The sequence below is a fragment of the Montipora foliosa genome, chromosome 4, assembly GCF_036669935.1.
Source record: "Montipora foliosa isolate CH-2021 chromosome 4, ASM3666993v2, whole genome shotgun sequence".
Taxonomy (NCBI): domain Eukaryota; kingdom Metazoa; phylum Cnidaria; class Anthozoa; order Scleractinia; family Acroporidae; genus Montipora; species Montipora foliosa.
The window spans coordinates 31,315,132-31,342,061 of NC_090872.1; the positions used below are offsets into that span (position 1 = coordinate 31,315,132).

At 38.6% G+C, this 26,930-nt stretch overlaps 1 protein-coding gene across 1 annotated transcript in view; it reads right to left on the bottom strand.

Annotated features, from left to right (window-relative positions):
* Positions 1-26,930, bottom strand: part of LOC138000609 (uncharacterized) — a 55,600-nt gene that overhangs the window by 27,888 nt on the left and 782 nt on the right. The gene's annotated exons all lie outside the window — the stretch shown is intronic.

Sequence of the window (26,930 nt, forward strand, 5' to 3'; positions counted from 1 at the left end):
ATTTCACCCAGTTATTTTCCAGTGCTGCTGTTAAATGACATGAGGATTTTAAAAGGCTTTTCGGCTTCGTTTTCCTCTCACCGTAACATACCGACGGCTTCCGCTTCTCTATTTTTCATACAGAGTATAATTTTTAAAAGAAAAGTGGAGCAAAACATTGCGTGAGTAAATTACAAGAGAAGAAAGAGGCTATCAGTGAAATCAAAAGACACAGACTAGCCGATATAATCTGATCGTTTAACCTAGGGCAGAATTGTCCGAGGTAAATTCATGTCGGGTTTTATTTTACCATGGGTGAAAACATCTTGAAAGGTTACACAACACTCTGTGAGGTAATGTAGTTAAACCTTTTGTTTTATTACTGCAAAGCGTGAAGACGATGGCACAATTCAGAGCAAGAATTTTTCACTGGGTTGCCTATGGGCAAACCCAGTCGAGGTCTACGTTTAGTTTGCTTGTTTTCTTTTTTTTCTTTTTTTTTTTTCTTTTTTTTCTTTTTTTTTCCGTGTCGGTAAAAGTCTTGCCTGTCACTCCCCTGGTAAGTGGTGTCTTTGTGTATAGAGCCTTCTGCGCGTATTTTCTTAGGATCGAGAGGGTAGTGGAACTGCGTAGATTTCTCTGGTGGACACAGCAGAATCATTAACTTAGCCTGCAATGGCGTCGAAAGTCATGCAACGCGAATGGCGTTTTAGTGGATCCTTAAACAAAATATACCCTTATGGAGCTCAATAATGGAAAGTCAGTTGGATAAACTAGGCATGAATCTCAAAAGCGACGAGTACTGGACTTCGACAACAATCTATCGCCCGTCGAGACGAAATCAAAGTGAGCAGTATTTACCGAAAGTACATGGTAATTTGACACAATTGAGTTTCTTGTCTTCACGCACGCAATGAAATAGGAAGAGGTTTTCGCCTTTAAGAGCAAATATGTTGTTTGTTTCAATAAAATGTTCGCTGGAAAAGGATTCTGTGGTATTTTCTGCCTTTGTGAATTATAATATCATGTTGTGTATTGAATTTTCGAGCTTAAGGTTGAAATGTGATATGGGAGAAGTTTTTTAGTATTGCTCTGTAAGCAGGAAGGGTTCACAGGCCTGTTGGAAGCGTGCTTGAGTTTCAACAAAATGAGCCCCAAAATCAGTGAAAACTTGTGACGCAGATGAATAATAAAGTAGCTGCTATTTCCAAAATGATGGAATTACCTGGTGATAAATAACGTCGTACGCGTCTTGGAGAGTAAATTTTGACTTTGCATTAATAAGAGTTGGGCGATTGTGATCTTTGTTTTGACTTCGCTCATTTCATTGTCAAACTTTATAACACTTCACAGAAAAAGAAACTTACAAAAACCCGGTATCTTGCCATCATTTGACACAGATGCTTCACTGTTTGGCGAGTAAACATGCCGCGGTAACTTAATCACGGCGTCCGCTGAATTCCGGCCATGTCACTTTCGATTTTGCAATTTACATGAACGTAGCAAAAATCTCCCAAAATGTTTGTCGCTGATCGTAACTTTTTATATTCTATATTCACGGTTCAAAATTAATGTTATTTTCATGTCGTAAATATTTTATTCTCGATCGACCGTCCGGGAAACTTCCTTCTGCTCTTTCTGGAAACAGAATCTGTACCTTGCTGAGTTCGCATTTGTTAGCGTTAATAGTGTTTTCGGTCAGATGTTTCTGTTTTTTATGAGGGATTTATTGTTTTGGTCTCCCATCCTAACACTAACCCCGCGAAACAGGGCTTGACTTCAGCGAAATTTAGTATTACAAAGCTGTCAGATGCTCAGAGGGCACACTTGTGGTGAAAAGAAGTTGTGAGGGAACTTGAAAATTATCAACATGTCAGCCCGGAAGCCAATGTTTCTCACTACTCTTTTATTTGTTATTCTTCAGAGACTGGAATGCTGTATTTCAATACCACACAATTCAGTGCCTTCTGATTTTCTGTAGCACGTACCACAGGCAGCCCAGTGTATGCTTCACAGAAGCATCTCGTTTGCTTTAGAATTTGAAATTTCACTTCAGTCTTAGGTGGATTTGGAGTCTTTTTTTAACTGAAGGACAGAAACAGAACAATTTGTATTCTCATGACGAGCTGCAACAAGGTTATTAAAACGGTTTACTATTCAACTCTCGGCGCGAGAAAAGCCGTCCAGAACCAAATCTTTCCTTTCCCACTCTGACAAACCCAGGGTTGTGTGTCCGAATCTGTCATTAAGACATTCGCAGACGAGCTTTTATTGGGAAATTAATTTTCCCTAGCTAACGCTTTGGGGTATAGTAGATGTCAAGGGAAACGCTATTGTTCTCGTGACATATCCAAGCTCCAGGGGAAAAATCGGCCACTGGAAAAAAATCAGTTTCTCGAGGTAAACTGTCAACAGTCGTGTTTACCTAGGTAAAAAGTCTGTAGTGTGACCACGGCTATTGTTTGAAGTGCACGGCACTACCATAAAAACTAAAGCTACTATTGGGTTCCAAACATGGCAATCTGATACAAATCTGCACACTATCATATTGACTGTCTAGTTCGTACTTAGCGATAGCTACTACTAGTAATAGCTTTGCTATTTCTGAATCAATTTTCTCTACTTCCAATTTGGTTCTGACAGACCGGTGAAGATAGTACTGACTAGGAGGATAATTAGAATCGATAGAAACACGCAATACAGTACATAGAATTTCTCTATCTGTCCACAGTTGCTCTCAGGCTTGTAAGGAATCTGAAACACATCCGGCCCGGAAATTGTCACAACGACCCTTGAGATAACCGCGGAGAGAATTGTCAACGAAATTCGTGAAGTCACTCACCGAAAGGTTTATTTGCTCCAGGGAAAGCATTATTTCTTCCCTGCTGGGCTGCCGGTTTTCTGGTAGTGGGACTTTTTGTGGTTGGTTAGCCGTTGGCCTTTCCCTAAAAATGCGGCCTAGACGATTGAGAACCGCCCATATTGAGGTGCTCTCGTTTGGTGGAATATAAATCCCAATGGTATCGCTTAGAGGATGTGTTTCTTTAACATCGCGCATTTGTTTCGCTAGGTCTTCCCCAAACAGGAATTTAGTGGAGGCAATCACCTCTGTTGAGCATAAGGCATGATATTCGGGCTTCAGAGCGGGTTTTAGTTGTTCCCGCCGAAGAGCAGGCTGCGTGACCTAACGCACTGGCTGGCTACGTGACCTATCATGGCAACAATGTCGATGCTGTTGGCCAGCATTTCTTTTTTGGTGGTACCATTCGCATCAATCACGAGTAGTTTGTCTGAATTTGCTAAATGTGTGGCCTTTTGCAGGGTCTGCTGTAAACTGGCCAGGCGAAGATAGCTCTTTCTTCTGAAGGCGTTAAGGAACCGCCTCATTTCGGGGCTAACCCGAGGAACTATCATCTCGGTCTAGATTTCCGGGGGGTCGTATTTAGCCACCAGGTTTAACATCTTTTCCTGAGTTAATTTCTTTCCCAAGCGTTTGGTTGCCATTTCAGTTAGGGGTTTGTTGATAGGCGGCCCTGTCCAATTCTCGTCGCTAAATGCTGCAGCCATCCCCATTATAGCATTTGATCATCTGCTTGGACAGTCGTTTCACCACTGCCTGCGATGCTCTTGCTTTCACTTCCCCGTTACCCGTATTGAGCGACCGTTGGACCTCGTCGTTCGACGCTATTTTGCTCAATTCATCCGAATTTCCAATCGTCTCCGTCTTCATCTGAAGAGAGACTTGCATTCGGCTGCGTTTTCGAGAGTGAACACTCGGTGAGCGTCGAGGGCTTACAGCTTCGAATGAGCTTTCCCCGGTCAGGATACGTTGGCACAATTGCCCTAAAAGGGTAGACATATTGCCTATATTGGCATTCAGCTGGTCGACAGCCAGCTCGAGCTTAGTATTGGCCCTCTGTGAGTCTTTTCCAGACGTGATTGTGCCTGGTGGGCTGTCGGCGGCGCTTTGCGAATCGTCTGCCACGGTTACTTGAATGTAAAATTTGGTTGGTAAAAACAGAAAACATACTTAGGAACTTCCCAAACGCTTACCAAAAGGTGAAACGAATGGCTGTAAAAGAAAAAAATCTATCAAAACTCGCGCAGGGTCAAAATCGACTAGAAAGCAGTAATGCAATTGACTAGTTCGCGCGTAAATGCTTCTCATGGAGCTCCGCAGTGACTAGGACTGGTGACGAGATAGAATTGAAAAGCGTCGTCTTTTTCTTCACCCTGGCTGTGGTCGCACTAGATAGCGAAAACTCTTGATAAACGCGTTATGTAATCACGATTCAATCTGCTCGTGAGTATGAAATGTCAAAGCTGTCGCCGGGTGAGAAGTTAGGACGCCTTCGCAATTAACATAAGTCTGGGACATCGCATAAACTTGAAAAGTTGTAGTATCACGATCGCTGACCAAGTCATAATAGTCTTCGACTAGGTTGCATTTTACTTTTTGCGAAGGATAATTGCAAAAGCACTGTCTAGTCGATTCAAAAGGTTTCGAATGTTGCTGTGAGCTAACAACGTAGATAGCCTGCGGAACCGGATATACTTCTTCCACGCAGGCAAACAACGTGGACTACGTTTCCTGTTCAGACTCACCGCGAGCTTACAATGTGGGTTCTTCCACCGCCCCGGCGCTGGTTAGCGACGTTACTTAATAACTTTATATATATAGCGCTAATCCACTACTTGTCCTTAGCATTACAACAATGCGTATGTCAAATTACAGTTAAATCTATTACAATTCTACAAAAAATGCGAAAAAGTAATTAAAATTATATTATCAAAGTTCGTATCAGAAATAAACAGATTGCAGCCGACTAATCAGGAGATGACCTTTCAAGCAATTTATGACAAAACTGGTCCCGAAATTGCGAAGCAAAACACTAAAATTTGTGACGCTGTTCCTGTGCCTAAGCGTGTGGTTATTGTTTTTTGGCGCCTTGCAACTGGGCAACTGGAGACACCTTCCTTAGCGGCCCCACGCAGGACGCAGCTCATTTCCTTGGATCCCTTTAGGACGCAACTCTATTGTGTTTTACGTCATGGTCCACTGTTTCTTTTGTATTGTTCTTTGTGTCCATTGTTTTCTGAACCAATTCCCGGACTCGCTCCGAAAGCTGCGTGGCTGCTGTCCGTAGCACTGGGTTGCTGTTTGGCTGTGGTAAAACCACCGCGATAGAAATAGTGGATGCGATCACAAGATCCCTAATTCGGTTATCACCCAGAATAATTTTTCCTACTTAGAGAAATGAGGTACAGGAACGAATGGATGTATTTGAAGAGATTGTTAGTTTTCCGGAGGGCGTCGGGGCGATAGATGGCACTGACAAAGCTTTCAAACGACGGACCGGGAGGACTACTTCGAAAACGCTTTTGGTAATGCTGGATGCAAAGCGAAGTTTTTGGACGTAAGCGTTGGATGCCCCGGCGGCATGCATGATGCTCGTGTCTTTAGGTACAGCAGGCTCTATGAATGAATCGAGAGTGGTGAAATACCCGGCTAATTGGGAGGTTCCAAGTTCCGTCTCTGTTCCTTGGTGATGCAGCCCTGATCCGCTGTCAAAAGCCGTATTGAAGCATTATCCAGAAAATGCCGTCATTGATGCTACTGGACGAAGATTTTTAAAAGCGATGTCACTGCATGCAAGGCAACTGGTAAGAGTCGGCTTCAGGGTTTTGGACTGAGAACTGCAAGGGCGCTGGCGTTGTCTAAATATTGGAGGAAAATTCGCGAAAAGCTATCAGAACTTTATCGCTTATTGTGAATTACACAACGTTTGCGAGGACATGGCCATCACCAAGATGATCCACCAAATGTAGGAGGTATTCCCGTACCAGCGCCTGCCCTCTTCGCTCAGAGGCGAAACGACGAAGGGAAGAGGGTGCGAAATGTAATTAGAGATTTCTGTAAGAGCCTCTTCGCCATTTTCAACAACAAATTAAATTAAATATTGCTAGTGCTAATCACCCTTACTTGCAGTCGAGGACTGAATTGCGAAGGGCGCGGCACACGACATCGGACTGAAAGCATACAAAGGTGCCTCTGGCTGCCGCTATACAGTCCATGTTTGATGTCGGAGCACAGCACCACAGCCAGATGTTAATTAGCTGTGAGTCGATTTTGATGAGGGAGGAAAACCGGAGTACCCGGAGAGAAACCCTCGAGTCAGGTTGAGATCGACTGAAACGCAGCCCACATGCTAGCCGAAGCCAGAATTGAACCCCGGCTCGCAGTGGTGGGAGGCCCGATAGAAAACCACTAAGCCACCCTGACTCCCCTAATTTGGCTTTCCCACCCTGATGAGTTACTGAAAACTACTTTTACTTCTTCTGCTTCTTAAGCATTGGAAAGAATAATAACAAATGAATTCAGTACCCTGATTATGTGTAACCAACAACAGAGGTTTTAGGCGCTGTTCTCTCATAGTTTGGGTTTCATTCCCGTTCCGTTTAAGTTCCTGTTTTGAAATAATCATGTATAAAACTAAAAGTTCTTAATTTAGTTCTTTTTCAGGGGTTCAGTTAAAGACCGCATAAATTCCTGCAGGAGAGCATGTTCTGTATTTTGCATTTCTTTTTCTCGTGCCATCATTTACTCCGTCATCTCTTTGTCGTGAGACATGCTGTCTTTTAAAAACTTTTACCACATTTCTTGACTTTTGTCGCTTTTTGAAATGGACAGTGATCACCTTTCTTTATCTTCACTTTGGTCATCCTCTGACTCTTTTTGATTGAGATCGGTGACCTCAAGAATATGTGAGACAGGTGGCCTCGCGTGTTCCGAGAACTTCATAGGTAAGCTCAAAGTAAGGACTTATACTTTTTCAGTTTTTTTCCAAGGTTCGAGAATGAAAAAAAGAGCTTCAGTTCCCTGCGGAAAGACAGTTCAGATTATCTAGCCGATTTTGACAGACCTTTTGTGAACCAAGGCTTCCTGAGAGCATGTTTATTAGCTTTTATCCTTTTCACAGGAAAACAATCATTCTTGATCCCAATCCTCAAAATAAGATAGTTTACAATGATTGTTTCTGGCTAAATCTAATGCTAAACGCACATGGCAACTAATAAATGAAGTTTTAAACGAGAGACAAAGTGCAAATTAGATCCCGTCCAACTTTAAGTTTAACAACCAAGATCTATCTGATCCAAGGCAAATCGCTGAACATTTTTGTCAGTTCTTTACTAACATTGGCCCAAATTTAATTTCTAGTATTCTACCATCCTCAAAGTTTCATCATTCCTTTTTGTCAGGGAATTTTGCAATTTCAATATTTTTCGACACCGCATCTGAACGTAAAATCATTGAGATTTGTCTTAGTTTTCGCTCTGGAACTGCTGTGGGATATGACCACGTTTCTATTGGCTTAGTTAAGAGATTGTGCCCACCTCATCTGCCGCCCCATAACCCATATTATTTATCTGTCTTTGACCTCTGGAATTGTTCCTGATCAATTGAAAATTACTCGTGTTATACCTTTATTTAAATCTCGGGTGAACAGTCAATTTTTTCTAATTATAGGCCTGTTTCTGTCCATCCTGCATTTTCTACAAAGAGTAATCTATAATCGTTTATTGGACTATTTTAATAAGCATAAAATAATGAATTTTTCAGGCTTCTTTACGCGATTGCAAGAATTGCGTCCATAACTGCGATGATCATAGCTTCACATGTAGGTATTTTTATTGATCTGTCCAAAGCTTTTGATACAGTTGACCACAATCTTTTATTGGATAATTATATAAATTATTCCATTATGGTATCAGCGGGGTAGCTCACAACTGGTTTACAAACTACTTACGTAACGTAACAGGCATCATTTCTTCAATTCAATGACACCACCTCTTCTTTTCGTCTTATAAAATGCGGTGGGCCTTTGCTTTTTCTGATTTATATCAATGATTTATGTGATGTCTCAAGGGTTTTTGGCTTTTATTTCTTTTTGCCGATGATACAAACATATTCTTTTAATTCCCACAATAATGTTGATTTTCTTGAAACGACCCTGAATGAGGAGCTATTGAAACTAACAGATTGGCGCCAGGCCAGTAAGTTATCAGTAAATTATTCAAAGTCTAATAAATTTATGGCCGTTTTCAAGCCAAGGCAGCGAAAAAGCAAAATCTTGATCTTAAACTAGAATTAAGTAATTGTGCTATCGAACAAGTAAAGGAAACAATGTTTTTGAGTGTTATGCTTGATGAGGACTTCACGTGGAAACAACATATTGCTAACGTTGCAAGGCAAATTTCCACAGCAATCGGAATAATTTATAAATCAAGCCTTTGTCTTCCTGTTTCCTCATTACGTACCCTTTAAATTCCCTTTATTAAAGCTTAGTTTATCCCTATCTCATATATTGTGTTTCAGTTTGGGTATCAACGTATCCTACAAACTTGAATCGCATTGTTATAATTCGTTCGTTTTATTTCTAAAAAGCCGTTACTTTGATGCTCACACTGATCCTGTACTTAAAGAATTTCACATATTGAAGTTTGCTGATATCTATTTGTTTTAAATGGGAAAATTCATGTATTTTTATATAGGCTTTCTTCCTGGTGTGTTTAACAAAATGTTTTCAATGACTAATCAAGTCCATTCAAATAATACTAGAAATTCCAATACTTTCTACTTATTTCCTGCCAGAACGAGTATTAGACATTTTGCTTTAAGATTTCAGGGCCCAAGATTCTTCAATTTCCTACATTAAAGTATTCACAGTTCTGCCTCTAATTCTCTTTCAAAATCTATATTGAAAGTATTTCTCCTTAGTTGATTCTCCTATATATAGACATTTTTGTATATTTATTTTGATGCTTTTTTATGTTTATTTATGTAAGTGTGTTTTGTTCTGCTTGCTCTTTTATCTTAATTCATATTTTAATCTGATTTCGCCGCTCATGCATGTATTTAATGTGTAAGTAAGGAAGGAAGCTCATAGTAATAAGGCCCCTAAGGTTTCTTTTTGAGCTTCATTGCCAGGAATAAGTGCTTTTTTTGTGTGTGTAATTAAAGTTAATATTATTCCTTTAACTACACATGGACTGGATTTACAAAAAGGTACCTTCGTATAATGGGAAAACTTAGTATTTTGGCAGAACTCATATTCCTGCTTATCATAGCTATGATTCCAGCAAGGACAAAGTTTAACCTCTTCTAGCCTCAACAATGCCACTTGCAGATTTCATTCATGTTTAACGGAAGACTACATTTTACTAGTCCATGCATAGGGGACCCCTTGAAACCTTAGGACTCAAACTGAGACCTTTTTCTTGCACTTAACCCACTACATAAAAGATGGGTTGACCGTTCCGGGTCATTTCATAGTCGTAGGCATTCGATTTCTGCAAAGCCCTGTCAACTATATGCTGTGGTTTAATTTTGTTTTTAGTTTGAATTTTTTTCAAACCGGTTAAGTTCATTTTTTTTCGAACCAGTTTAAATTTCTTAAACTGATTTTTTTAAATCAACTGTCTAAGAAAGGATTTTTCTTTTTTCGGGGGTGTAGTTAAAATAACAGGGATTCGGTTTTCTGGGGGTCTCAGAAAGAACTAGACATCTTTTCCTCCCTTCTTCTCACCTACCCATCCATGATACTCCCTAGTACTTCTATCCTACCCCGCCTTTCCTGCCCACCTCTAACCCCCCTTATGGCCACCCCCTCTACTCAACGGTACCCACAGACAATTCATATTCCTCAAGAATACTACTCATCAGAACTTGATCTTGAACTCACTTCCTCTGGATCTGCTGTCTACTCTGAAATGTTTAGTAAATGTCGTCATGTAATGTAACACCATTATTTTAGATGTCTCCTTTGTTTATATGAGCTTATAATAAATTTGACCTGTCAGTTGCCTGAGTAGCGACAGCTGATCTTTGCCTTATCTCTTTATTTTGTTTTTGCTCTACTTATAATGGTATTGAGCGCTCTTCATCTTCACACCATACTATAAACTTGGTTCTCCTATTTGGTATAAATATATATTGTTACTCTTGGCAAAAGAAATAAATCTGAACTCTAAATCTGAAACTCCCTCAAATATAATGCCCAATCAGTGAACTAGATTTAAACTTATTTCCCGCTTGGAATGAGGCTCCGGGCGCGTGCTACCAGAGGTAATTTCCGGCAGTCCTCTGTGGTTGCCTTCGTTTTGCGTAGCGTTTTCTCGGGTCTTGCAAACAAAAATTTCCTCTGGCACCCAGGGTAGTTCTAAAATTTCAAGTTTGTTTGCTTACCTCCGCTTAGGTTTCGATTTCTTTTCGCCAATTTGCTAACGCCAACAATAAACAGACGGCAGTAATTTTAAGCTCGCAAATGATTGGCTCGCCGAACAACCTTTAGATAGAGCTCGAGACAAGGCTTTCCTTTCAATTTTAGCTCTTTGAGGTCTGTCACGTTTGGTCTCAATTACATCGCCGTCGACCGAGATCTCGAAATAGAATTGTTTTGTGGTCGCACACGAACTTTAGACGTAGTGCGCTTACAACCTCGGTCACCGAAGAGGAAACTGGCACAGCAAAACAAAACACGAGGCAGAATCCTTTTCACAACAAAAACATGAGGTCATCCATTAGTCTGCCTTTCCGACTATCCACCTTCGCTTGTATTCAGCCATTCCCAGGAAAACCACGAGATCATTGCGTTCTCTACTTTGTCGCACACAATAATTGGGAAAAAATGGAAACATCCCAGATTCCTGTGACTTTGCACTATCACGTTGGTTATGAAATTAAAATTTCTCAACTGGAGGTAGCGGAATATGATGGCGTGATTTTTGATTGTGGAGACCTTGGACGACAATCGTCCATACGGCATGTGTATCTACGTGAGTATCGATCCGCTCATGGTGCATTGTCCACTGTGCAAACTTGGTATAATTGACAAAACATTGAAGATTTTGCCGAATAGGATGCTACAACACAGTAGTGACAATCCACTATGAGGAATTATGTCGAAGACCTTGCAATTTTGGGTCCCTGTTCTTTAGAAGTCTTATTTATACGAAGGCACCAGCTGCATTTTGGTTTGTTACAAGCATCCACCAGTTATGTAAGTATTGTCTCTTCTAGTTTTGCTTTTCGATTTGGTTCTCACGACTGTGCATATATATGTATGTGTGTATGTATATTGATGTCTAGGATAGAGGTTAGGCTAAATTTGAAAAGTAAATCATTGGAAAAAGGTAGAGTTCCCATCGCGATATGATGCGTTAGAGAAAGAGACTAAGAGCTAATAGGTTTCTATCGAGACCTAAATTCTTTCAGAGATTCAAACGTTGACCTTTCCGTCACGCAAACTGAGAAAAAACATGTTTTGTTGCGCGGACAGAGGTATCTGCCGAACACCGAAGGACCAATGGTCGGCTTTCAGTTATTATAGCCCATGTTCAAATAGTCGTCTTTGAGTTGTGGTGGTGAAGATCTTCAGTAATGAGATCTAAACACCAGCTTATGAATGCTTAGCTTTTACTTAATCGGTCGAAGCACAGATTTTAATCAGTAAATGGTTAGCTTTCAGTTATTTTAATCAGTGTATGTGTACATTTATTATCACCGAACACTGATTAGCATAGATGAGAACGTTCGTTTTGCCTTCCTGAAAAATATCCCTTTCAATGTGTGGCGCACCATCTTAGTACATTTTTCTTGGGTTGCAATTTAATGTCATTTTTCCTTGCGATTTCAAGGAACAGTAAACTAAACTGTTATCTGGCATTGCAGCAATGTTTAAACCAAAGAAATACAATCTAGTTAACGAAATTGGCAATCTAGAGGAAATCACTTTTTTATTACGGTTTGGTGCTGCAGGGAAAGGTTAAATATAAGGTCGTTCGGCTCTTGTTCAAAATTGTGTCTAGCTGTGACAGACATTTTGTTTTCGCAGAAAAATCGGAAGACTAAGAGCGCTTTCCTTTTGTCAGAACTGGCCGGCCAGACCTGTCAGTTTGCAAAGAAAGTGCAACAGTTTGAACAAACGCTTGCATGATAATTCCTCGCATTCTTGTCCGGCGGGAGCAGAATTTATCAATTGAGTTAATTTGATTAGTGTGTGGATACGAATCCCCTGCCGATTCTCTACGCGGTATAAGCACTAGAATAATTGACCACAAGACAAATGCAAATGGACATACATTATTTTTGTACCTAATTATTGCTGGACATGCTTTTGGGTGAAATTCTGTCGAAGGTTTTATCACAATTAAAACAATCTATAGTAAAGGTAAAGAAATTAACGCACAAACTCCTGGAGCTGTAAGCTTTCAAAATCCTTTGATAGGGTTTACATTGAAGGTTAACCGGTACAACCAAAAACGAATTCCAATGGGGATGTCGGCAATGTTATCCAAGGATTGTTCTTATTAGACGATTTTGATACACTATTTCACACACCAGTTTCCAAGCCGCCATTTTGTGCACGAATAATATGCGATCTTGAGAAACGAAATAACGTGACAGGATTCAAAGGCCAATCTCAGTAGAAAAATCTATAAGGAAGCTTCCTTCTTGTAGCCTTATAAGTCCTTTGCAATTAACACTACTAAAGCGGTACTTGATTAAATATTCCTTGTTTGTCTTTGGATTTAATTGCCATAACACAATTTTCAAGATACTGAACATTCAGTGTATCAAACAAATTGTTGATGAAGGGATGGATTTTACTGTATCTCATAGACTTATTCAATTGCTCATAATTTATAGTCATCAATTCAAATGATCAGCTACTCGCCCTAACATTGTCAGACGGAGAACACGACGCATTTGTCAGACTTATTTACTATCAGAAAATGTTCTTATTGCTTTGGGAAGAGAGTTGCTGGTCTTGTAAGCTTGTAAGCTTTCAAAATGGAGAAAAGTGCAATTCTTGTTCTTTTTTAATAGGGTTTACATTGAAGGTTAACACACTCATTGGTACAACAAAAACGAATTTCAATGAAAATGTGGACAATGTTATCCAAGGATTGTCCTTATTAGTCGATTTGCGAAGCACTAACTCAATGATACCCTATTTTACACACCAGTTTCCCAACTGCAATTTTGCGCACGAAGAATATGCGATCTTGCGAAATTGGAGAATGCGACAGGAGTCAAAGGCGAATGTCAGTACTCGTCAGAGTTCTTTAAAGGATGGTTATAGGGAAATATAGCTTTAAATAAGAATTACATCCAGTGATTTCTTTGAGCGTTGGAATCTTTTTTTGAATTTTTTTTTTTGCAGTAGCGTAGCTAGGGATTGTTAGCAATTGATCCGCAGAAGCACTTATTCAATGATAATCTATTTCACACACCAGTTTCCAAGCTGCAATTTTGCGCACGAAGAATATGCGATCTCGAGAAACTTAAGAACGCGACAGGATTCAAAGGGGAATCTCACTGCTCGTCAGAGTTTTTTAAAAGATGGTCATAGGGAAATATAGCTTTAAGTAAGAATTACATCCAGAGCTTATTTCGAGCGCCGGTATCTTTTGTCGAATATTTCCTATTGTAGCGAGTGTAGGGATTGTTAGCCACTGATCCGCAGACTTTGATGTAGTGATTTTATTAAAAGTAGCGAAGATGTAATTGCAAACATAGTGTTAACATAGAAGAGGTGTAGTCTATTCTGCGTATCGATTATTTGCTTCCTAACACCATACTTCCCTTCGCTGCTGGGATATTTACGTCGAACCAAGTATGGAAAGCATGATTAGTGTGTGGATACGAATCAAAAATATTGTAAATGAGATTTACAAGTAACCAATTATGATAGCAAATTGGTGACTTCTCGAAATAATTCCGGGTTGAAGACACTTGGTGTATGATTCCTTAGCCGATTCTCTACACTGTATAAGCACCATAATAACTGACCACAAGGCAAATGGAAATGCACATGCATAATTTTTGTAGCTAATTATTGCTGGACATGCTTTTGGGTGGCATTTCTCTCGAACGTTTTATCACAATTAGAACAATCTATAAGGAAACTTGCTTCTTGTATCCTTATAAGTCCTTTGCAATTAACACTATTAAAAGGGTACTAAATTAAATATTCCTTCGTTTGTCTTTGGATTTAACTGCCATAACACATTTTCAAGCTACTGAACATTCAGTGTATCAAACAAATTGTTAATGAAGGGATGGATTTTACTGTATCTCATAGATTATTCATAGTCATCAATTTAAATGATCACCTACGCGCCCTAACATTGTCAGACGGAGAAGATGACGTATTTGTCAGACTTATTTACTATCAGAAAATGTTCTTATTGCTTTGGGAAGAGAGTTGCTGGTCTGGCTTTAAGATGCACAGCTTTGAGTTGTTTGGTTTTGGATAGACGAAATTAATTTGAGTTTCAGATAAGATATCAATGGTATCCATTTTTTTATCAAAATATGCAACTAGTTCAAACAGTATAGGTTAGTCTCTAACATGGTTCAACTTCACACAAAATTTATAAATTGTTACAATAGATTCCCAGATATATAACGTGGACATTTAATACCCTGGATATCATTCGGTGTGCTGAAAAAGGAACTTAGAAATTGAACTTAGTAGAGCTGTTGTTCAGAAATTTGAAATACAAGATACACAGTCGTATCATACCAAGGCGAAGAAGGTAAGATTACTTAGCAGTTACACGAAAATCCTCCTGCCAGCTAATTAAGCTTAAGTCAAGTTGCTTCCTGCGAGCCTCGAAAACGTTATAAAATGATTATTTTCAAAGGAACGTTTTGTGGCTGATTTAAAATTGGATCTCTTTCTAGCTCCCTAATCGTCGCATAGAGCCGGAAACCAGTTGATGGGTTGCAAACTTGAATCAACAATTACTGTTTCTTGATGTCGTAGTAAACAAATCTCTCCCAACCATAGCAAATAAATTTATATTTGCCAAACGGAATTCTTTGCTGTGTGGAGTTAGGTCTTACACGAATCTTTGTGCGTAATTTGCACGGAGACCTCGTACGCAATGCATTTTCGTATTCGTCTCTAACTTAGAGAAGGTATCTAAGAACGCGCATTAAATAAAAAGAAATGAAGAGGGAGAAGGAGAATGATTGGCAAAGAAGAACTCTGAAAGTTATGTTGTGTGCATGGAGTTTAGTTACAAAGATGGTTTTGGGAAATGAAGTTAACCCTGCACGGCTTGAATTGAATTTCTTTTCATGACTCAATGTGAATTCTCATCTATATTCCAAGGTTATGTGTTAACTGTAACTGTTACTTAACGAACGAAAACAGATATAAGTGATTCTATCTGTAAATATCAGTAATCTGAGGAGGTTTCCAAAAAAATCCCAACGAATTTCTACATATATAACACCCATTTGTCTGTTCCTTGATGTTCAAGTCTGAATCCATTCCCAGATGCGTAGTTAAATGTCTTAATTTTGCTACTGGCTTGTTAAGCGGAGAATTTGTCATTTCATTGTATATAATCGAAACCAGTCCTTGGACTGTATTTACTACGCCCTTTTACAATAGATAACAGAAATTCACTTTTAGTTCGACAACTTTGTTCTAACGGGTGACAGGATACAAAGAAGTCGAAAGATGTTGTACTCAAGAAGAAACAAGAAGTAACTTAATATGTTATAGTCAAAAAAAAAATCTTCGAAGCGAGCAGTTGCCACCGATATTTTACTAGCATGCGTTGTTCATTACTCTTTTGGCAACCAGTCAACGAGACAGTACACTTAAGAGAATGAACGGTTGAATTGGACGTTCGAAGGCTCTAAAATGTGAAATGGTAAATATGCATTAGGAGTCCGAAAGGATGGCTTAAAATTAATTGAATTCTTGCTTACCCGTTTACTTCACCCATGTTTTGTCTTTTATTTCCACTTGAAAGAAAAATAAAAACGAACCTATAAATATATATATATATATGTCGTGAGGTCCAACAAGAAAGGGTTGGTTTAGTCAACGATCCTTAATTGAAACCTACGCTCGCAATAGGCAAATGAGAATAGCAAAGAGCCCAAGATATAGACATCGGCCGTGGGTTCAAGTTTCGTTCAAACCTGGCCCCAGTTGTTCAAACGATGGATAGCGCTATCCGCCGGATAAATCACTATCCACTGGATAACTCAGTTGGCTTTGCTAGTGTTTATCCGCTGGATAGTGATTTATCCGGTGGATGGCGCTTTCAATCGTTTGAACAACTGGGGCCTGGTTGTTTTCTTTTGTCAGACTTCGTTTTGTCAGACTTACATGCTTCGGTCACTGCAATGACTTTTAATATCGCAACATTAGTTATCCGCTGCTCAGATTTTTGGCAGAAATATTTCATCATGCTACGCACTGATGAATCACAATTCTGAAGAGCAGAGTAACAGGAAGGAGGTAAAGAAATTAGCGGAGAAACTCTTGTAAGCTTTGAAAATAGAGACAAGTGCAGTTCTTGGTTTTGTTTTATTGGGTTTACATTGAGGGTTAACACAGTCACCGCTACAACAAAAACGAATTTCAATGAAAATGTTGGCAATGTTATCAGAGGATTGTCCCTATTAGACGATTTGTGAAGCACTAACTCAATGATACCCTATTTCACACACCAGTTTGCAAGCTGCAATTTTGCGCACGAAGAATATGCGATCTTGAGAAACTTAAGAACGCGACAGGATTCAAAGTCGAATCTCACTGCTCGTTAGAGTTCTTTAAAAGATGGTCATAGAGAAATATAGCTTTAAGTAAGAATGGCATCCAGTGATTTTTTCGAGCGCCGGAATTTTTTGTCGAATATTTCTTATTGTAGCGAGGCTAGAGATTGTTAGCATTTGATCCGCAGACTTTGATGTAATGATTTTATTAAAAGTAACGAAGATGAATTGCAAACATAGCGTTGACATGGAAGAGGTGCAGTTTATTCTGCGTATCGAGTTTGCTCCCTAACATCATACTTCCCCTCGCTGCTGGGTAATTTACATCGAACCAAGTATGGAAAGCATGATTAGTGTGTGGATACGAGTCAAGAATATTGTAAATGAGACTTACAAGTAACCAATTATAATGGCAAATTTGTAACTTCTCGAAATAATTCCTGCTTGAAGACACTTGGTGTATGATTCCTTAGCCGATTCTCTACACTGTATAAGCACCAGAACAATTGACCACAAGACAAATGCAAATGGTCAAGCTTTTGGGTGAGATTTCTCTTCGATGGTTTTATTACAATTACAACAATCTATTAAGGAAGCTTGCTTCTTGTATCCTTATAAGTCCTTTGCAATTAACACTATTAAAGCGGTACTTAATTAAATATTTCTTGTTTGTCTTTGGATTTAACTGCCATAACACTGAACATTCAGTGAATCAAACAAATGGCTGATGAAGGGAAGGATTTTACTGTATCTCATAGCCTTATTCAATTGTTCATAATTCATAGTCATCAATTCAAATGATCAGCTACTCGTGTAGACAGAGAAGACGACGCATTTGTCAGACTTATTTACTATGAGAAAATGTTGTTATTGCTTTGCAAAAAGAGTTGCTGATCTGGCTTTAAGATGCACAGCTTTGAGTTGTTTGGTTTTGGATAGACGGAATTTATTTGAGTTTCAGATAAGATATCAATAGTAGCCATTTTTAATTAACATATGCAACTAGTTCAAACAGTATAGGTCGGTGAATAAGTCTCTAACATGGTTGAACTTCACACAAAATTTATAAATTGTAACAATTGATTCCCAGATATATAACGTGGACATTCAATACCCTGGATATCATCCGGTTTACTGAAAAAGATACTTAGAAATTGAACTGAGTAGAGCTGTTGTTCAGAAATTTGAAATACAAGATACACAGTCGTATCATACCAAGGCGAAGAACGTAAGATTACTTAGCAGTTACACGAAAATCCTCCTGCCAGCTAATTAAGCTTAAGTCAAGTTGCTTCCTGCGAGCCTCGAAAACGTTATAAAATGATTATTTTCAAAGGAACGTTTTGTGGCCTAATAAAATGCTCCTGATTTAAAATTGGATCTCTTTCTAGCTCCGTAATCGTCGCATAGAGCCGGAAACCAGTTGATGGGTTGCAAACTTGAATCAACAATTACTGTTTCTTGATGTCATAGTAAACAAATCTCTCCCAACCATAGCAAATAAATTTATATTTGCCAAACGGAATTCTTTGCTGTGTGGAGTTAGGTCTTACACGAATCTTTGTGCGTAATTTGCACGGAGACCTCGTACGCAATGCATTTTCGTATTCGTCTATAACTTAGAGAAGGTATCTAAGAACGCGCATTAAATAAAAAGAAATGAAGAGGGAGAAGGAGAATGATTGGCAAAGAAGAACTCTGAAAGTTATGTTGTGTGCATGGAGTTTAGTTACAAAGATGGTTTTGGGAAATGAAGTTAACCCTGCACGGCTTGAATTGAATTTCTTTTCATGACTCAATGTGAATTCTCATCTATATTCCAAGGTTATGTGTTAACGGTAACTGTTACTTAACGAACGAAAACAGATATAAGTGATTCTATCTGTAAATATCAGTAATCTGAGGAGGTTTCCAAAAAAATCCCAACGAATTTCTACATATATAACACCCATTTGTCTGTTCCTTGATGTTCAAGTCTGAATCCATTCCCAGATGCGTAGTTAAATGTCTTAATTTTGCTACGGGCTTGTTAAGCGGAGAATTTGTCATTTCATTGTATATAATCGAAACCAGTCCTTGGACTGTATTTACTACGCCCTTTTACAATAGATAACAGAAATTCACTTTTAGTTCGACAACTTTGTTCTAACGGGTGACAGGATACAAAGAAGTCGAAAGATGTTGTACTCAAGAAGAAACAAGAAGTAACTTAATATGTTATAGTCAAAAAAAAAATCTTCGAAGCGAGCAGTTGCCACCGATATTTTACTAGCATGCGTTGTTCATTACTCTTTTGGCAACCAGTCAACGAAACAGTACACTTAAGAGAATGAACGGTTGAATTGGACGTTCGAAGGCTCTAAAATGTGAAATGGTAAATATGCATTAGGAGTCCGAAAGGATGGCTTAAAATTAATTGAATTCTTGCTTACCCGTTTACCTCACCCATGTTTTGTCTTTTATTTCCACTTGAAAGAAAAATAAAAACGAATCTATAAATATATATATATATATGTCGTGAGGTCCAACAAGAAAGGGTTGGTTTAGTCAACGATCCTTAATTGAAACCTACGCTCGCAATAGGCAAATGAGAATAGCAAAGAGCCCAAGATATAGACATCGGCCGTGGGTTCAAGTTTCGTTCAAACCTGGCCCCAGTTGTTCAAACGATGGATAGCGCTATCCGCCGGATAAATCACTATCCACTGGATAACTCAGTTGGCTTTGCTAGTGTTTATCCGCTGGATAGTGATTTATCCGGTGGATGGTGCTATCAATCGTTTGAACAACTGGGGCCTGGTTGTTTTTTTTGTCAGACTTCGTTTTGTCAGACTTACATGCTTCGGTCACTGCAATGACTTTTAATATCGCAACATTAGGCATCCGCTGCTCAGATTTTTGGCAGAAATATTTCTTCATGCCACGCACTGATGAATCACAATTCTGAAGAGCAGAGTAACAGGAAGGAGGTAAAGAAATCAGCGGAGAAACTCTTGTAAGCTTTGAAAATAGAGACAAGTGCAGTTCTTGTTTTTGTTTTATTGGGTTTACATTGAGGGTTAACACAGTCACCGCTACAACAAAAACGAATTTCAATGAAAATGTTGGCAATGTTATCGGAGGATTGTCCCTATTAGACGATTTGTGAAGCACTAACTCAATGATACCCTATTTCACACACCAGTTTTCAAGCTGCAATTTTGCGCACGAAGAATATGCGATCTTGAGAAACTTAAGAACGCGACAGGATTCAAAGTCGAATCTCACTGCTCGTTAGAGTTCTTTAAAAGATGGTCATAGGGAATTATAGCTTTAAGTAAAAATGGCATCCAGTGATTTTTTCGAGCGCCGGAATGTTTTGTCGAATATTTCTTATTGTAGCGAGGCTAGAGATTGTTAGCATTTGATCCGCAGACTTTGATGTAATGATTTTATTAAACGTAACGAAGATGAATTGCAAACATAGCGTTGACATGGAAGAGGTGCAGTTTATTCTGCGTATCGAGTTTGCTCCCTAACATCATACTTCCCTTCCCTGCTGGGAAATTTACATCGAACCAAGTATGGAAAGCATGGTTAGTGTGTGGATACGAGTCAAGAATATTGTAAACGAGACTTACAAGTAACCAATTATAATAGCAAATTTGTAACTTCTCGAAATAATTCCTGGTTGAAGACACTTGGTGTATGATTCCTTAGCCGATTCTCTACACTGTATAACCACCAGAACAATTGACCACAAGACAAATGCAAATGGTCAACCTTTTGGTCGAGATTTCTCTTCGATGGTTTTATCACAATTACAACAATCTATAAGGAAGACGACGCATTTGTCAGACTTATTTACTATGAAAAAATGTTGTTATTGCTTTGGAAAAAGAGTTGCTGATCTGGCTTTAAGATGCGCAGCTTTGAGTTGTTTGGTTTTGGATAGACGGAATTTATTTGAGTTTCAGATAAGATATCAAAGGTAGCCATTTTTAATCAAGATATGCAACTAGTTCAAACAATATAGGTCGGTGAATAAGTCTCTAACATGGTTGAACTTCACACAAAATTTATAAATTCTAACAATTGATTCCCAGATATATAACGTGGACATTCAATACCCTGGATATCATCCGGTTTACTGAAAAAGATACTTAGAAATTGAACTGAGTAGATCTGTTGTTCAGAAATTTGAAATACAAGATACACAGTCGTATCATACCAAGGCAAAGAAGGTAAGATTACTCAGCAGTTACACGAAAATCCTCCTGCCAGCTAATTAAGCTTAAGTCAAGTTGCTTCCTGCGAGCCTCGAAAACGTTATTAAATTGATTGTTTTCAAAGGAACGTTTTGTGGCCTAATAAAATGCTCCTGATTTAAAATTGGATCTCTTTCTAGCTCCGTAATCGTCGCATAGAGCCGGAAACCAGTTGATGGGTTGCAAACTTGAATCAACAATTACTGTTTCTTGATGTCGTAGTAAACAAATCTCTCCCAACCATAGCAAATAAATTTATATTTGCCAAACGGAATTCTTTGCTGTGTGGAGTTAGGTCTTACACGAATCTTTGTGCGTAATTTGCACGGAGACCTCGTACGCAATGCATTTTCGTATTCGTCTATAACTTAGAGAAGGTATCTAAGAACGCGCATTAAATAAAAAGAAATGAAGAGGGAGAAGGAGAATGATTGGCAAAGAAGAACTCTGAAAGTTATGTTGTGTGCATGGAGTTTAGTTACAAAGATGGTTTTGGGAAGAACGCGCATTAAATAAAAAGAAATGAAGAGGGAGAAGGAGAATGATTGGCAAAGAAGAACTCTGAAAGTTATGTTGTGTGCATGGAGTTTAGTTACAAAGATGGTTTTGGGAAGAACGCGCATTAAATAAAAAGAAATGAAGAGGGAGAAGGAGAATGATTGGCAAAGAAGAACTCTGAAAGTTATGTTGTGTGCATGGAGTTTAGTTACAAAGATGGTTTTGGGAAATGAAGTTAACCCTGCACGGCTTGAATTGAATTTCTATTCATGACTCAATGTGAAGTCTCATCTATATTCCAAGGTTATGTGTTAACGGTAACTGTTACTTAACGAACGAAAACAGATATAAGTGATTCTATCTGTAAATATCAGTAATCTGAGGAGGTTTCCAAAAAAATCCCAACGAATTTCTACATATGTAACACCCATTTATCTGTTCCTTGATGTTCAAGTCTGAATCCATTCCCAGATGCGTAGTTAAATGTGTTAACTTTGCTACTGGCTTGTTAAGCGGAGAATTTGTCATTTCATTGTATATAATCGAAACCAGTCCTTCGACACTATTTTCTATGCCCTTTTACAATAGATAACAGAAATTCACTTTTAGTTCGACAACTTTGTTTTAACGGGTGACAGGATACAAAGAAGTCGAAAGATGTTGTACTCAAGAAGAAACAAGAAGTAACTTAATATGTTAAAATCGAAAAAAATCTTCGAAGCGAGCAGTTGCCACCAATATTTTACTACCATGCGTTGTTCATTACTCTTTTGGCAACCAGTCAACGAGACAGTACACTTATGAGAATAAACGGTTGAATTGGACGTTCGAAGGCTCTAAAATGTGAAATGGTAAATATGCGTTAGGAGTCCGAAAGGATGGCTTAAAATTAATTGAATTCTTGCTTACCCGTTCACCTCACCCATGTTTTGTCTTTTATTTCCACTTAAAAGAAAAATAAAAACGAACCTATAAATATATATATATATGTCGTGAGGTCCAACAAGAAAAGGTTGGTTTAGTCAACGATCCTTAATTGAAACCTACGCTCGCAATAGGCAAATGAGAATAGCAAAGAGCCCAAGATATAGACATCGGCCGTGGGTTCAAGTTTCGTTCAAACCTGGTCCCAGTTGTTCAAAGGATGGATAGCGCTATCCGCCGGATAAATCACTATCCACTGGATAACTCAGTTGGCTTTGCTAGTGTTTATCCGCTGGATAGTGATTTATCCGGTGGATGGCGCTATCAATCGTTTGAACAACTGGGGCCTGGTTGTTTTCTTTTGTCAGACTTCGTTTTGTCAGACTTACATGCTTCGGTCACTGCAATGACTTTTAATATCGCAACATTAGGCATCCGCTGCTCAGATTTTTGGCAGAAATATTTCTTCATGCTACGCACTGATGAATCACAATTCTCAAAAGCAGAGTAACAGGAAGGAGGTAAAGAAATTAGCGGAGAAACTCTTGTAATCTTTGAAAATAGAGACAAGTGCAGTTCTTGTTTTTGTTTTATTGGGTTTACATTCAGGGTTAACACAGTCACCGCTACAACAAAAACGAATTTCAATGAAAATGTTGGCAATGTTATCGGAGGATTGTCCCTATTAGACGATTTGTGAAGCACTAACTCAATGATACCCTATTTCACACACCAGTTTTCAAGCTGCAATTTTGCGCGCACGAAGAATATGCGATCTTGAAAAATTTAAGAATGCGACAGGATTCAAAGTCGAATCTCACTGCTCGTTAGAGTTCTTTAAAAGATGGTCATAGGGAAATATAGCTTTAAGTAAGAATGGCATCCAGTGATTTTTTCGAGCGCCGGAATTTTTTGTCGAATATTTCTTATTGTAGCGAGGCTAGAGATAGTTAGCATTTGATCCGCAGACTTTGATGTAATGATTTTATTAAAAGTAACGAAGATGAATTGCAAACATAGCGTTGACATTGAAGAGGTGCAGTTTATTCTGTGTATCGAGTTTGCTCCCTAACATCATACTTCCCTTCGTTGCTGGGAAATTTACATCGAACCAAGTATGGAAAGCATGATTAGTGTGTGGATACGAGTCAAGAATATTGTAAACGAGACTTACAAGTAACCAATTATAATAGCAAATTGGTAACTTCTCGAAATAATTCCGGGTTGAAGACACTTGGTGTATGATTCCTTAGCCGATTCTCTACACTGTATAAGCACCAGAACAATTGACCACAAGACAAATGCAAATGGGCAAGCTTTTGGGTGAGATATCTCTTCGAAGGTTTTATTACAATTACAACAATCTATTAAGGAAGCTTGCTTCTTGTATCCTTATAAGTCCTTTGCAATTAACACTATTAAAGCGGTACTTAATTAAATATTTCTTGTTTGTCTTTGGATTTAACTGCCATAACACTGAACATTCAGTGAATCAAACAAATGGCTGATGAAGGGAAGGAATTTACTGTATCTCATAGCCTTATTCAATTTTTCATCATTTATAGTCATCAATTCAAATGATCAGCTACTCGTGTAGACAGAGAAGACGACGCATTTGTCAGACTTATTTACTATGAGAAAACGTTGTTATTGCTTTGGAAAAAGAGTTCCTGATCTGGCTTTAAGATGCGCAGCTTTGAGTTGTTTGGTTTTGGATAGACGGAATTTATTTGAGTTTCAGATAAGATATCAATGGTAGCCATTTTTTATCAAGATATGCAACTAGTTCAAACAGTATAGGTCGGTCAATAAGTCTCTAACATGGTTGAACTTCACACAAAATTTATAAATTGTAACAATTGATTCCCAGATATATAACGTGGACATTCAATACCCTGGATATCATCCGGTTGACTGAAAAAGATGCTTAGAAATTGAACTGAGTAGAGCTGTTGTTCAGAAATTTGAAATACAAGATACACAGTCGTATCATACAAAGGCGAAGAACGTAAGATTACTTAGCAGTTACACGAAAATCCTCCTGCCAGCTAATTAAGCTTAAGTCAAGTTGCTTCCTGCGAGCCTCGAAAACGTTATAAAATGATTATTTTTAAAGGAACGTTTTGTGGCCTAATAAAATGCTCCTGATTTAAAATTGGATCTCTTTCTAGCTCCCTAATCGTCGCATAGAGCCGGAAACCAGTTGATGGGTTGCAAACTTGAATCAACAATTACTGTTTCTTGATGTCATAGTAAACAAATCTCTCCCAACCATAGCAAATAAATTTATATTTGCCAAACGGAATTCTTTGCTGTGTGGAGTTAGGTCTTACACGAATCTTTGTGCGTAATTTGCACGGAGACCTCGTACGCAATGCATTTTCGTATTCGTCTATAACTTAGAGAAGGTATCTAAGAACGCTCATTAAATAAAAAGAAATGAAAAGGGAGAAGGACAATGATTGGGAAAGAAGAACTCTGAAAGTTATGTTATGTGCATGGAGTTTGTTTACAAAGATGGTGTTGGGAAGTGAAGTCAACGCTGCACGGCTTGAATTCTTTTCAGAACTTAATGTGAATTCTCATTCCAAGGTTATTTGTTAATGGTAACTATTTCTTCAGGAACGAAAACAGATATGAGTGATGTAAATATCAGTAATCTGAGGAGGTTTCCAAAAACCCCAACGAATTTCTACATATATAACACCCATTTGTCTGTTCCTTGATCTTCAAGTCTGAATCCATATCCAGATACGTAGTTAAATGTCTTAACTTTGCTAATGGCTTGTTAAGCGGAGAATTTGTCATTTCATTGTATATAATCCAAATCAGTCCTTCGACTGTATTTTCCATGCAGTGATACAATAGATGACAGAAATTCACTTTTAGTTCGACAACTTTGCTCTAACGGGTGACAGGATACAAAGAAGTCGAAAGATGTTGTACTCAAGAAGAAACAAGAAGTAACTTAATATGTTAAAGTCGAAAAAAATCTTCGAAGCGAGCAGTTGGCACCGATATTTTACTACCATGCGTTGTTCATTGGTCCTTTTGCAAAGAGTGAACGAGACAGTACACCTAAGAGAATGAAAGGCTGAATTGAATGTTCGAAGGCTGTAAACTTTGAAGTCGTAAATATGCATTAGGAGTCCGAAAGGATGGTTTACAATTAATTGAATTATTGCTTACCCGTTCACCTCACCCATGTTTTTCTCTTATTTCCAGTTGAAAAAAAACGAAAAATTAACCCGTAAATATATATATTTGTCCTGAGGTCCCACATGAAAGGGTTGGTTTAGTCAAAGATCTTTAATTTAAACGTTCGCTCGCAATAGCTCAATTTGAATAGCGGCATAGAGCCCAAGATATATTCATCGGCCGTGGGTTTGAGTTTCGTTCAAACCTGGTTGTTTCCTTTTGTCAGGCTTCGTTTTTAACTTTTTAAGTTACGTGCCTCAGTCTCTGCCATGACCATTTCAATATCGAATTATTTCACATCCACAGTTCAGATATATTTGGCAGAAATATTTCTTCATGCCCTGCACTGATGAATCACAATTCTGAAGAGCAGGGCAACAGGAACGAGGTAAACAAAATAGATGTGGAAACTCTTGTAGCCTTTCAAAATCGAGAAAAGTACAGTTCTTGTTCTTTTTTAAATAGGGTTTACATTGAAGGTTACATCCAGTGGTTTTTTCGAGCGCCGGAATCTTTTGTCCAATATTTTTTGTTGTCGCGAGGCTAGGGGATGTTATTAGCAATTGATCCGCAGACTTTGATGGAGAGATTTCCTTGCTCTGCTTTATGCTTTCCAAAGTCCCAAACGGGGTACCCTTTAGTGGAACTGAGTGTTTGTTTCCAGCTTGTTGGTTGGCCATAGGATACAGCTGTCAAGCCTATTCAGGCTCTGCAAGGCGCGTGTTATAACCTTGATTACAAGTTTCTCATGGCTAGCAAATTTTGACAATGCCTTCCGCTACATTTTCCGGTAGCACAAGTTCATTGGTTATGATGATTCTCTTACTTTGAAAGCAAAACACTGAAAACACTTCAACCACGGATTAAAGGGTATCCATGGTACTGAATTGAGTGTGGCTTGGCTTCCCAGCAGATATCACCGAAGCACGATGCAAAAGACAACATGTTCAGTGGAGGCGGAATACTAATCGTAGTTTTCAATAAGCTGGTACTTGGGAGACGTACTTTAGTACAGAGCCCGTACAATTAAACAACAGTTGCAGCAGAAGCTAAATGATTCCAACTGGCATCTGGAAATGGCTTCTTAAGGTCTAACTCATGGTGAGAACTTATTTTATCAAGTTAAGTACAGATCATGCTTCCTAGTTTGACGCGGCATTGAGGTGAAATGTCAAATGTTCATTTCCATGGCGAATATTGCCGAACAAGGTCCTGAGAATTAGTGTTCATCGAAGTTTGGTCCCCTTACGTGCTTGCATTTCACTGAATTGATGGTATCTAGCGCCCGGCCGTGTTTGAAATATGTTTTTGCGTAGACTGCTAGATGACGCCCGTGAGGAGTTTTTAGTACTGAGTTGTGTTCATGCTTCAATGAATGCCTGCTTTAACTTAAGAAAGTTAGAAATTGGCTCATAACCTCTTGAGATGTTCTCAGCCCATATCATAAATTCAGTTTCATTGCGAAAAGAAGAATGCAGCTTGAAAATATTTTGACT